Source organism: Vombatus ursinus, unplaced genomic scaffold (assembly GCF_900497805.2).
Source record: "Vombatus ursinus unplaced genomic scaffold, bare-nosed wombat genome assembly UNPS02012179.1, whole genome shotgun sequence".
NCBI classification, from domain to species: domain Eukaryota; kingdom Metazoa; phylum Chordata; class Mammalia; order Diprotodontia; family Vombatidae; genus Vombatus; species Vombatus ursinus.
In genome coordinates, this window is record NW_020951957.1 from 6,795,563 (window position 1) to 6,805,059 (window position 9,497).

The window sequence follows — 9,497 nt, forward strand, 5'->3', positions numbered from 1 at the left end:
GCCCCAAATCTGCTTCGCAAAACTTAGCTATTATGATGAATATGATGATAAGGAGGAGGAAGAGAAGGAGGAGGAGGAGGAGGATAGCCTTTCTCCAAATGTTTTACTTCTAATTTTGTAACAGTGATTTGAAGATCTTAATCACAAGAACACAGACTTATAGTTCTGAGGAACCTTAGTGGTTATCTAGCTCAATCACCTAAGTTTTACAGATAAGGAATCTAAGACCCAGACAGAATATAAGACAATATTGCTCACATACTAACATGTACCAGAATCTGGTCCTCTTATTCTAAATCCAGTATTCTCTCCCTTTGTGAATGCAGTATTAAATCCATTTTAAAATTTTATAAATGTATAAAACACTGAGAAACCTCATCTATGTTCTTAAAAATATAAAACAGTTACATCAATAAGTAAACACTAAACAGATACTCTATTCTAACAAATAATGTTAAATGATGAAGAACTTTGGAGAAACGTATATTTGTAATACCCAAAACCGAAAAGTTCTGTTTTCATCTTACTTTGTAACTTGTATTTTCTTTTGCTTCTCTGACTTTCTCCATCAACGATAGCTTATCTTTCAGTTTCCATGTCAGAATATTAAATTGCTGATAAATTAGTGTCATCTAAGCCATCACAGAATCTACTTACTGTTAAAAGTGTCAGTCACTCATCTTTCCTTTTTGATATCTGGGTTCTTATGTGCTTTTAAAAGCACCCTTTCAAATTAAAAAGCCATCCTTGTGGTTTTGTTCCCTTAAGGTGAATCAGATTTGGTAGATGGATAAATGGCAGGTTTGGTCTTACAGGTCTTGGCCATCTGTCAAGAATTATTTTAGCTCCTTAATAACATATCATTTTAATCCCTAAATAATAAGGAATAGAAAGACCTTGATTCTCCATAGCATAGAAAAAATATTGTCCTCCTCTCTGTGCTATTCTATATGTCAAATGACTTACCAAACACTTTAATAAACAGCTGCTATGAGTCAGGCACTCAACTAGATACCATAGGGGAAGCAAAATAAGTATAAGATCTGTATCTTTCAATCTCATTGAAAATCCACAATTTATACAAATGAAACAATTGGCAAACAATAGGAAACAACATATGTTAAAGGGCTAATATAGATGGAACACTAATATCTGCTGACATCTCACTGGCTTGTAGCTCGGATTCAATCAGCTCTCATCATAGAACCAGAAGAGCATGTCTCAGAAAACCAGGCTGACTAAAGTATAGGACTCATTGTTGACTTTGCCATAGTGATGTAGACATTGACTTATTCTACATGAATGTTTCTACTGAATCTTAGCTGATACCATTGTTGTTATTTTGCAATAGATCCATGAGGCATTTCCATAATCTCTTGGTCCATGTGGATTTGTTGCTTTATTAAGTTTCCACAGCGGATTGTCTACACCTCACCTAATACATATGTGAATCTCTCCCCACCCCCCAAAAAAAGGATGGAGAAAGGCTTCACATAGGCTGTTCTTATGTGCCACTTCATTGTCACTATTTTCCATGACTTAATGATAATGGGGGGGGTTGGAGCTGGGGATAGGGAGAAAAGAGGTGATAGATAGGAAAGCAGAGAATCTAGGCTGGTGGGGAATGGACAGAGAAATCCACTAACCTATAGGCTGTTGTGATAAGAGATATACAGGGCAACATGGAAAATGCTGGAATGTAATTAGAGTGACGGAAGATAGATGGAGGAAGATAGACATCTAACCATAAACATCTGACTCCTTTATTCCCTGACTACAAGATCACCAATCACATTCAGATAAAGAAAAGATTTTTATTGTTAAACTTGGAGTGGCTTAAAAAATAAACTACATCTAATTGACCTCTACTCACAGTTCTACTATGATGTCAATCAATCAATCAATATTTATTAAACACCTACTACATTCCAGGTACTAGAAGTTACAAAGAGACAAATTAACCATCCCCTGCCCTCAGAAAAGTTGACATATTCTGTTGGGAGAGATAGTCCTGCAGTCATTATGATGGGAACAACCCTTATGAAGAAAGGATCTGACATTCCCACTATAATACCAAATTCCAACCAACTGGCAACACCAAGGCAGACAAGTCAGCCTTGCTGAAGCAAGAAGAAAACATAAGAGATATAGCAGGTAATGTGTCCTAGAGACCTGAGAATAGTAATAACCATCAGATCACAGGTCCTGTTTCCAGCTGTCCCTGCAGTGATTATTAAGGGTGGGAACTATTGTGAATAAGGGGCCTACTATCCTTGCTACCACCAAAACCAAGCACCATCCAACTGTGTCTGGGGGATAGGTAAGATCAAGGACCCTAGGAACATTAGCACCCCCTCAAAACACTGCCATTGATTCTAGTTAACCCCTAAAGCCATGGTACAGAGAAATACCTCTTGTGGAGATGAAATCTTACTAACTTTCTTTTCAGGTGTTTCCCTATGTCCTTAGAAGTCACAACTACTGAAGATCCAGAAATGAAAGCCCTCATCACTGTAGTCTTTGGCACTATCAAATGCTTTAAAAGCAGAAACTGGCCTGGATTTGGTAACAGAAATGTACTAAAGGACCACTGAGTCTTTCCATTGGACTTGAAGCTGAAACTTCTTATGTGTGCCATCTCTCCTGATTAGAAGATGAGCTCCTGGAAATTAGGGGCTGTCTCACTTGTCTATTTTTATCAATACTTAGCATAGTGATTGATGCATAGTAAGGACTTAATAAAAGAATTTTTCATTCCATTCATTCATTCAAGAGTACCTAAAATAAAAACAAAACAAATACCAGTCAGTTTTGTGTTACTTGCAGTTGGGGTTAGCAGAGGTGACTGAGCTGGCTATTGAAGACAGTAAGGGATTCTACAAATGAAAAATGAGGAGAGAATGTGTTTCAAACTTGTTTCATTATGGTATGTGGGTCACATTTTCATACCTTGTTCCTACACATCCAACTCTTTGCTAAACATTTCATCTCCCTGTTGAGCTTGAACTCCACTTTTGACCCTTATATACCCCAAATGATGTATTTCTCTACCTTCTCATCTGTCTTATTCTTCATTATTCTGCTACCCAAAGAATATACTCTAAGCCTTTCTGTCTCCCGATGAACTTTTATCACAATTTTCCCTTATCTGGGCTATAATTAGGGCAAAATGGAAGTTATTGTATTTATAGGACCCTTAATAGTATTTTAGTCCTTTAACAACATAGGAACAATAGAACAAACCACTCGTTTAGCAAGAAAAAGTAGTGGCAATAAAAATCTATGAGATGACATGTTGGGTTGAGTTCTTTACTTGTCATACTCACAATCCATCCATCCTCCCACTAACAACAGCCTTGTGCCAGTATCCTAGGATCTCTATCCCCCTCCCATAGTGTAGTGTCCTGCCACTCTAAATACTTCTTAAGTAAAGGGACCTGTGGTATTACTATTCTGTTCATGTATTTGGATCTTTGACCCAGATTAAAAAAAAAATTCCTAGTTTTGGTTATGGTACTCATCAAACCTCACTTCCCTTTTTTCAATCTAAAACCTAGACTTCCCCACCAATTCCCTTATTTCTTTATTTCTAGTTAATATTTTGACAGTAAAATAAGTTTTCATACTAGAAGAGATGGGTTGGCACAGATAAGACCTGGATAATCTCATGAGAAAAGATTCATTCACTACTTGGACAGAAGCTACCTGCTGAATGATACATAAGGGTATCTTGCTGGTTTTTTTTTTCCTTTTTTTTTTTTTTTGGTTAGGCAATGGGGTTAAGTGACTTGCCCAGGGTCACACAGCTAGTAAGTATCAAATGTCTGAGGCCAGATTTGAACTCAGGTCCTCCTGAGTCTAAGGCCGGTGCCCTATCCACTGCATCACCTAGATGCCCCAGGGTGTCTTATTATTGAACAAAGCTTTTCCCCAAGTTGGTATGAGCAATCTTTCTATTGACAGGTATGCATATCTACCTGCCAATATGGTTATGTCATCCAGATATGACATATTATGTGGGCAGACAGGAGCACAATTTTAACATATATAATAGAGGAAATGATGGGATATTAAAAACGGATTTGACTACTGCCTTAAAGGAAATATGGATACTAGATAAATAGATATCTGTCAATAACTGCTGAAGTCTAAGTGAATTTTTTAGTGGAAAACCAAACAAACAGTTTTCTCTTAAATGATGTACCCTGATAGGTAGGTTCTCTAAATGATTATAGAAAGCCTTAACAAGGGTTCTTTGCTCTTGTAAGGATTGAACCTTAAAAATCAGTCATAAATATTCCTCCTTCTGAGTCATTTTCCCATCCTCCACCTCAAGTCATGTGCAGCATTTGGCTATTAAAATGCATTACACCATATGTTCTGGATTTAAATTTTTGAAAACTAAGGATGTAAAGTTCATCTGGATTTGAAATAAAGCTGTAAATATCATACTTAGAGGCCTTATGTAGCTTCCTTCTAATTTATATGGTATAATCATTTATGGTGTCCAGAATTCTATGTAATACAGAGCAAGTAATAACTGAAACTTCAAAATACATCTTGCAGGGGGTGCAAATTTCAATCTCCTTCAATTTAGCAGGTCAGTTACTTCAGTATTTCATATACCTAAGATTTCATCACCGTGGGTACTGGTTCTGCTAACAGAGGTCACAGCTTCCCTACACTTTGGTAGATGCCCTTTGAGAGTTATTGTGCTGAAAGAGTCCGTCACCCTGTGGCCAACTTGGTGGTGAACCTCTGAGAACCTGAGTTAGTTAAGGTTCTCCTTGGACAGTAGGCATATTGTCTGTTTGGGCTTCAGATGTGCAGTCTTTCTAGACTGGTAGAACTTTCCAAATCTTGTATATGTTGATATAGTATTCAGTAACCCAGATAAGCCTCATGCTCGATGAGCCACCAAAGGGAGAATTTAGTGAATGACTAGAGCAGCTACATGAAATTCAGTTTTTTAAAACAACCACAGCAAGAACACTAACCCATCTCCTATTCTGAACATGAATGTGAAAACAGTGTGATCTCGCCTGTTTTAATAACCTTTAAAGGATTCACACTCTTCAGTAGCGACCATAATATTTAGTCCTAAAGTAGCACTAGTTTGTATGTATGTTTGTGGGAAAGGGCTAATAAATATTGTGGAGGCAACATGATATAACGGAAAGGATCTTATAGGCCTCAGACTCATAGGACCTGGGTTCAAATTTCAATTGACTACTTGGCAAATCACTTCAGCTTTCTAGGCCTGGATTTGCTTACATGTAAAATGATGAAGTTAGACTACATGTCCTCCAGGGTCCCTTTTAGCTCTAAACCTATAATCGCATGATCATAGATTCCTTTGAATAATACTAAATTATCTTTATGCCATAGTTTGCAATCATATTTTCAAATATTCCTTTGATATTAATTAATGCAAGATTTTGCAATGCCAAACACAGAAAAAAATAAAATCACGTTAACGTTTAACTTTTTAGTGATCCCTTCAATGTTATTTAAGAATGGAGGTCTTTACCACACCCCTACAGATACAATCACAGAAATTCCGGACAACTATATTCAATTAGTCAAAGCAAAAAAAAAAAAAAAAAGGAGTGGGTGCTGGTAGAATCTGCTGCATGGCCAAGGTTAGCTGAGAAGCAGTGGTGGGTAGGGCTGATTCAGGTCCCCATGGTAGTCGGTCAGCTGCTGGAAGCCTAGGCCCGCTCTTTCCAGGCCTCCTTCTACCCCTGCCAAGGAGGGATCTTGGGTCCCCATGACGGATGGTACAGACCTTAGCAAGGGCCTGGGCTGAGGAGCCGGGGAATGGTGTTTGTGATACCTTCGTGATGTTAGATGAAACCAAATGCCCACCTGGCTCAAACCTGTAACCCTTCTGAACCAGCTCTACCCAGAAAATTATATATTGCTACTGAAAAGCTAACAGCAAACAACACTCAACCAATCCCAAATGGCGTTAATATTAAGGTAGAATAGCTGCTTCAGAAATTAGACAACAGAAGAGAAAATACTCTTCAGTCCACAGGAGCAAATACTTCTGAAAAGTGTCCTTTCACTATTTCTCAGGGTAAATGTTCAGACAGTTTGAATAATGTCAAATCTAGTGGTTCATCCAAAGTGGTAAAAGTGGTACTTCTGACTCCTGAATAAGCACTAAAGCAATGGGTCAAGTGACTCCTTATGAGAAGCTAGAAATCATCAATTATCCTGAAGTTTATTTTGTGTGTTCAAATACCAAGAAAAGGCATGGCATCATTGGTTGCCCCAACAATGGGGGCTATGATGGTGCTGAGGCTGCATTCATGTACCTTGAGACCACTTGGCTTATAGATATGAGGAAATGAAAATCATTTGCAAAGTCAGCTTCAGGCAAGTAGTTCAAGTTTTACGACCACAAACTTCACTAGTATGTCACACTGAAAATGGTTCACAATGAAAAGAGTTTTCATTGACAAGCAGTTAAGAAAATCAAGGTTTTAGAGCATCTTAAGAATCAGGATGAAACAGGCAGCATGAATGTTATTCATATGCTACAAAATTTTACATTCCAGAATCATGCATTTGAATTGCATGGACCTCTATGAGCTAATCAAAAAGAACAAGTTTCAGGGTTCGATGTCCAGCTGGTATGCAAATTTACTCAATATATCTTGCAATCCATGGATGCTCTCCACAGAAATAAGATCATTCACTGCAATCTGAAGCCAGAAAGCATTCTTCATTGAAATAGCATGGAAATAGCATAGCCACAGTGCAATCAAGGTTATTGGCTTTGCATCCAGTTGTTTTTAGTTCCAAAAACTCTACACAAAACTCTAGTCTTATTTCTACAGAGTGCCAGAGATCATTTTGAGAGGTTGACACAGTACACCTATTGATATCAGGAGTTTTGGCTGCCTTCTTACAGAATTTTTGACTCAGTCTCTCTTCCCTGGAAAGAATGAGGTATACCAGTTAGCTTCTATGTAATGTAGCTTCTACAGATGCCCTGCCCCCCCAAAAAACTCAAGCAAACTAAGTGTGCTGAATATTTTATCAGCTCCAAGTGTCTGTCCTAATATGGTACATACAATGAAAACTCAAACAAGACTATTTCTTGTGCATGATTTTCTCATGTATAAAGGATCTTGGACAAGTGCCTAGTGTGCTAGGCTTACAGTCAGGAAGACATAGGTTCAAATCCAATCTCTTGACACTAACTGCTATGTGAGACTAGGTAAGCCATGCAACTGCTTTGAGCCTCAGTTTCTTTACTTACAAATTGGGAATAGTGATAACACATGCTTCTGTGATTGTTTTAAGGCTCAAATGAAACAAGTTATATAAAGCATTTTATAAGTTTAAAGTACTATATAATGAGAGAAAAATATTTTGTTATTACTATCATCATTTCTTCATTTTCAGGTGAAATAAGAATCTTCTCAAATGATAAAAGATTTCATAAGGTAGAAAAGACTTTTTTTCTCCACTATGACTTCCATAAATCTGACCAATTCATAGCCCCAAGTCAAAGATCTGATGTCATTCTCCTGCTAATGAAGCTTCAGGATTCCTTATTTTCTAGAGTATATATAATACAACCTCCTCTGATAGAGTTAGGTGACACAGTGGATAGAGCACTGGGCCTGGAGACAGTAAGATCTAAGTTTAAATACAGCCTTAGATACTTACTAGCTCTACAGCACTGGGCAAACTGCTTAACTAATATCTACCTCAGTTTTCTTAGCAATGAGGATCCTAACCACCCATACCTCACAGGGAAATTGAAAAGATCAAATTAACATTTGTAAAGTGCTTAGCACAGTATCTGGTACATGGCAATCATTTAATAAATGTGTATTCCATTCCCCCATGTAAGTGCCATTTAAAGACTTTACAATCTGGTTCTTGCCAGTTTTTCTAGGTTGATTATAAATTATTCTCCCTTCAAGTATTCTAAGTTCCAGACAACCTGAGATATTTGTTTTTCCCACATATAGCATTCCATCTCCCAGCTCCATGTCTTTTCATTAGCTTTCCCTCATGTCTGGAATGCTCTTTTCAACTCTGCTTCTTGGAATCCCTTCAGTGTTTTTCCCTACTATCACCTCATATAAGAGGTCTTACTTGATTCTTCTGGTTATTAATGCTCACTCCAAAATAACTTTATATTTACTTTACACGTAAGTGTATATGCGTGTGTATATGCATAAAAATGATTTTAATATATAAAAAATATATTCTCCTTTTTATTGGTATGATTCAACTATTGGGAAGCTGATCATATTTACTTTAATTGTAGAGTCTGACACATATCAGAGAACTTTTATGTAACACCATGCCGAGAGAATGCAGAGATACTCGATTCTTCCAACATTTCTTTCCTTAAGAATGATGGTTAGGAGAAAGACACATTCTACATATATGAATGGAATAGTATTCTCATGCAGTGGTAATATGATCAGGGTTTTCCCAAGATTCAAAAAACTCAAAAAGTGTCAAGGTCTAGATCCTCTTTAGGCTAGAGTGACAGCCATGTGACCAAGGCAGTTCTTGGGTCTGCTTAACATTTTCCATTACTGTCCCAAACAGACCATATGTCAATGACAGTGAAGTCTTTCTGTCAGGGGAATTTGGATGCTGGCATCTTAGTCTCCTCTGTAGTAACAGGATCAGAGGATTTAGAGCTGAAAGAGGCCTTGTAGATCAACTGATCCTCTTTTATATTATTGTTATTATTTAACATGAAAAAAAGACTGTGGCACTCAAGTGTTGGACTTGGAGTTTAGTACATATGACTTCAAATTCTGCCCATGAAATGTACCAGCTATGTAGAAATAGCTCTAGGTCTATGTGGAGTGCTGAGTTTTGCAAAGCTCTTTAACAACAATGACAATAATAACAATAACAATCAGGAGATAGGGTTGGGGCAAGTCAATCAGTAGAGAAGATAGAACAATGATAATGATGATGATGATGATGATGATGATGATGATACGTTGACTTCTCCCATTAATGAGTTTTTTGAGGGCAGGGCCCATCTTACTTGGTTGCTTGCATGTGAATCCCCAGCACTTAGCATAGTAACTAACACATATTAATGCTTAGTACTTTATCTAACTGTCTAACCTTGGTAATAGCACATTGAGGTTCATAAAATGCTTGATATCTATATTATTTTATTTGATCCTGGCAACAACTCTGTCAAACAGGTGCTATTATTATCATCATTTTGCAGGTAAGGAAATTGAAGGTCAGAGTTTTAGTGTTCTGTCCAGGGTTAGACAGCTAGAGTCTGTGTCAGGATTTGAACCTTAACTGAAGACTTCCCGACTCTTAAGTCCAATTTCCTACCTACTATATGTAGAATAATTTCTTAATCTATGTCCCAGAATTCTTATTGTCAAGAAGGAACTAACCATATACCTGTAGTATATGCCTCCCACAGATGCTTAGAAGATTAAATCAGATAATGTATTTAAAGCTCTATGTAAACATTAAGA

The 9,497-nt window shown here is 37.3% G+C and overlaps 1 pseudogene; it reads left to right on the forward strand.

The window, feature by feature from the left end:
- The first annotated feature begins 5,777 nt into the window (after positions 1 to 5,777).
- LOC114039702 lies at positions 5,778 to 7,073 on the forward strand (annotated as a pseudogene).
- The last annotated feature ends 2,424 nt before the right edge of the window (positions 7,074 to 9,497 follow it).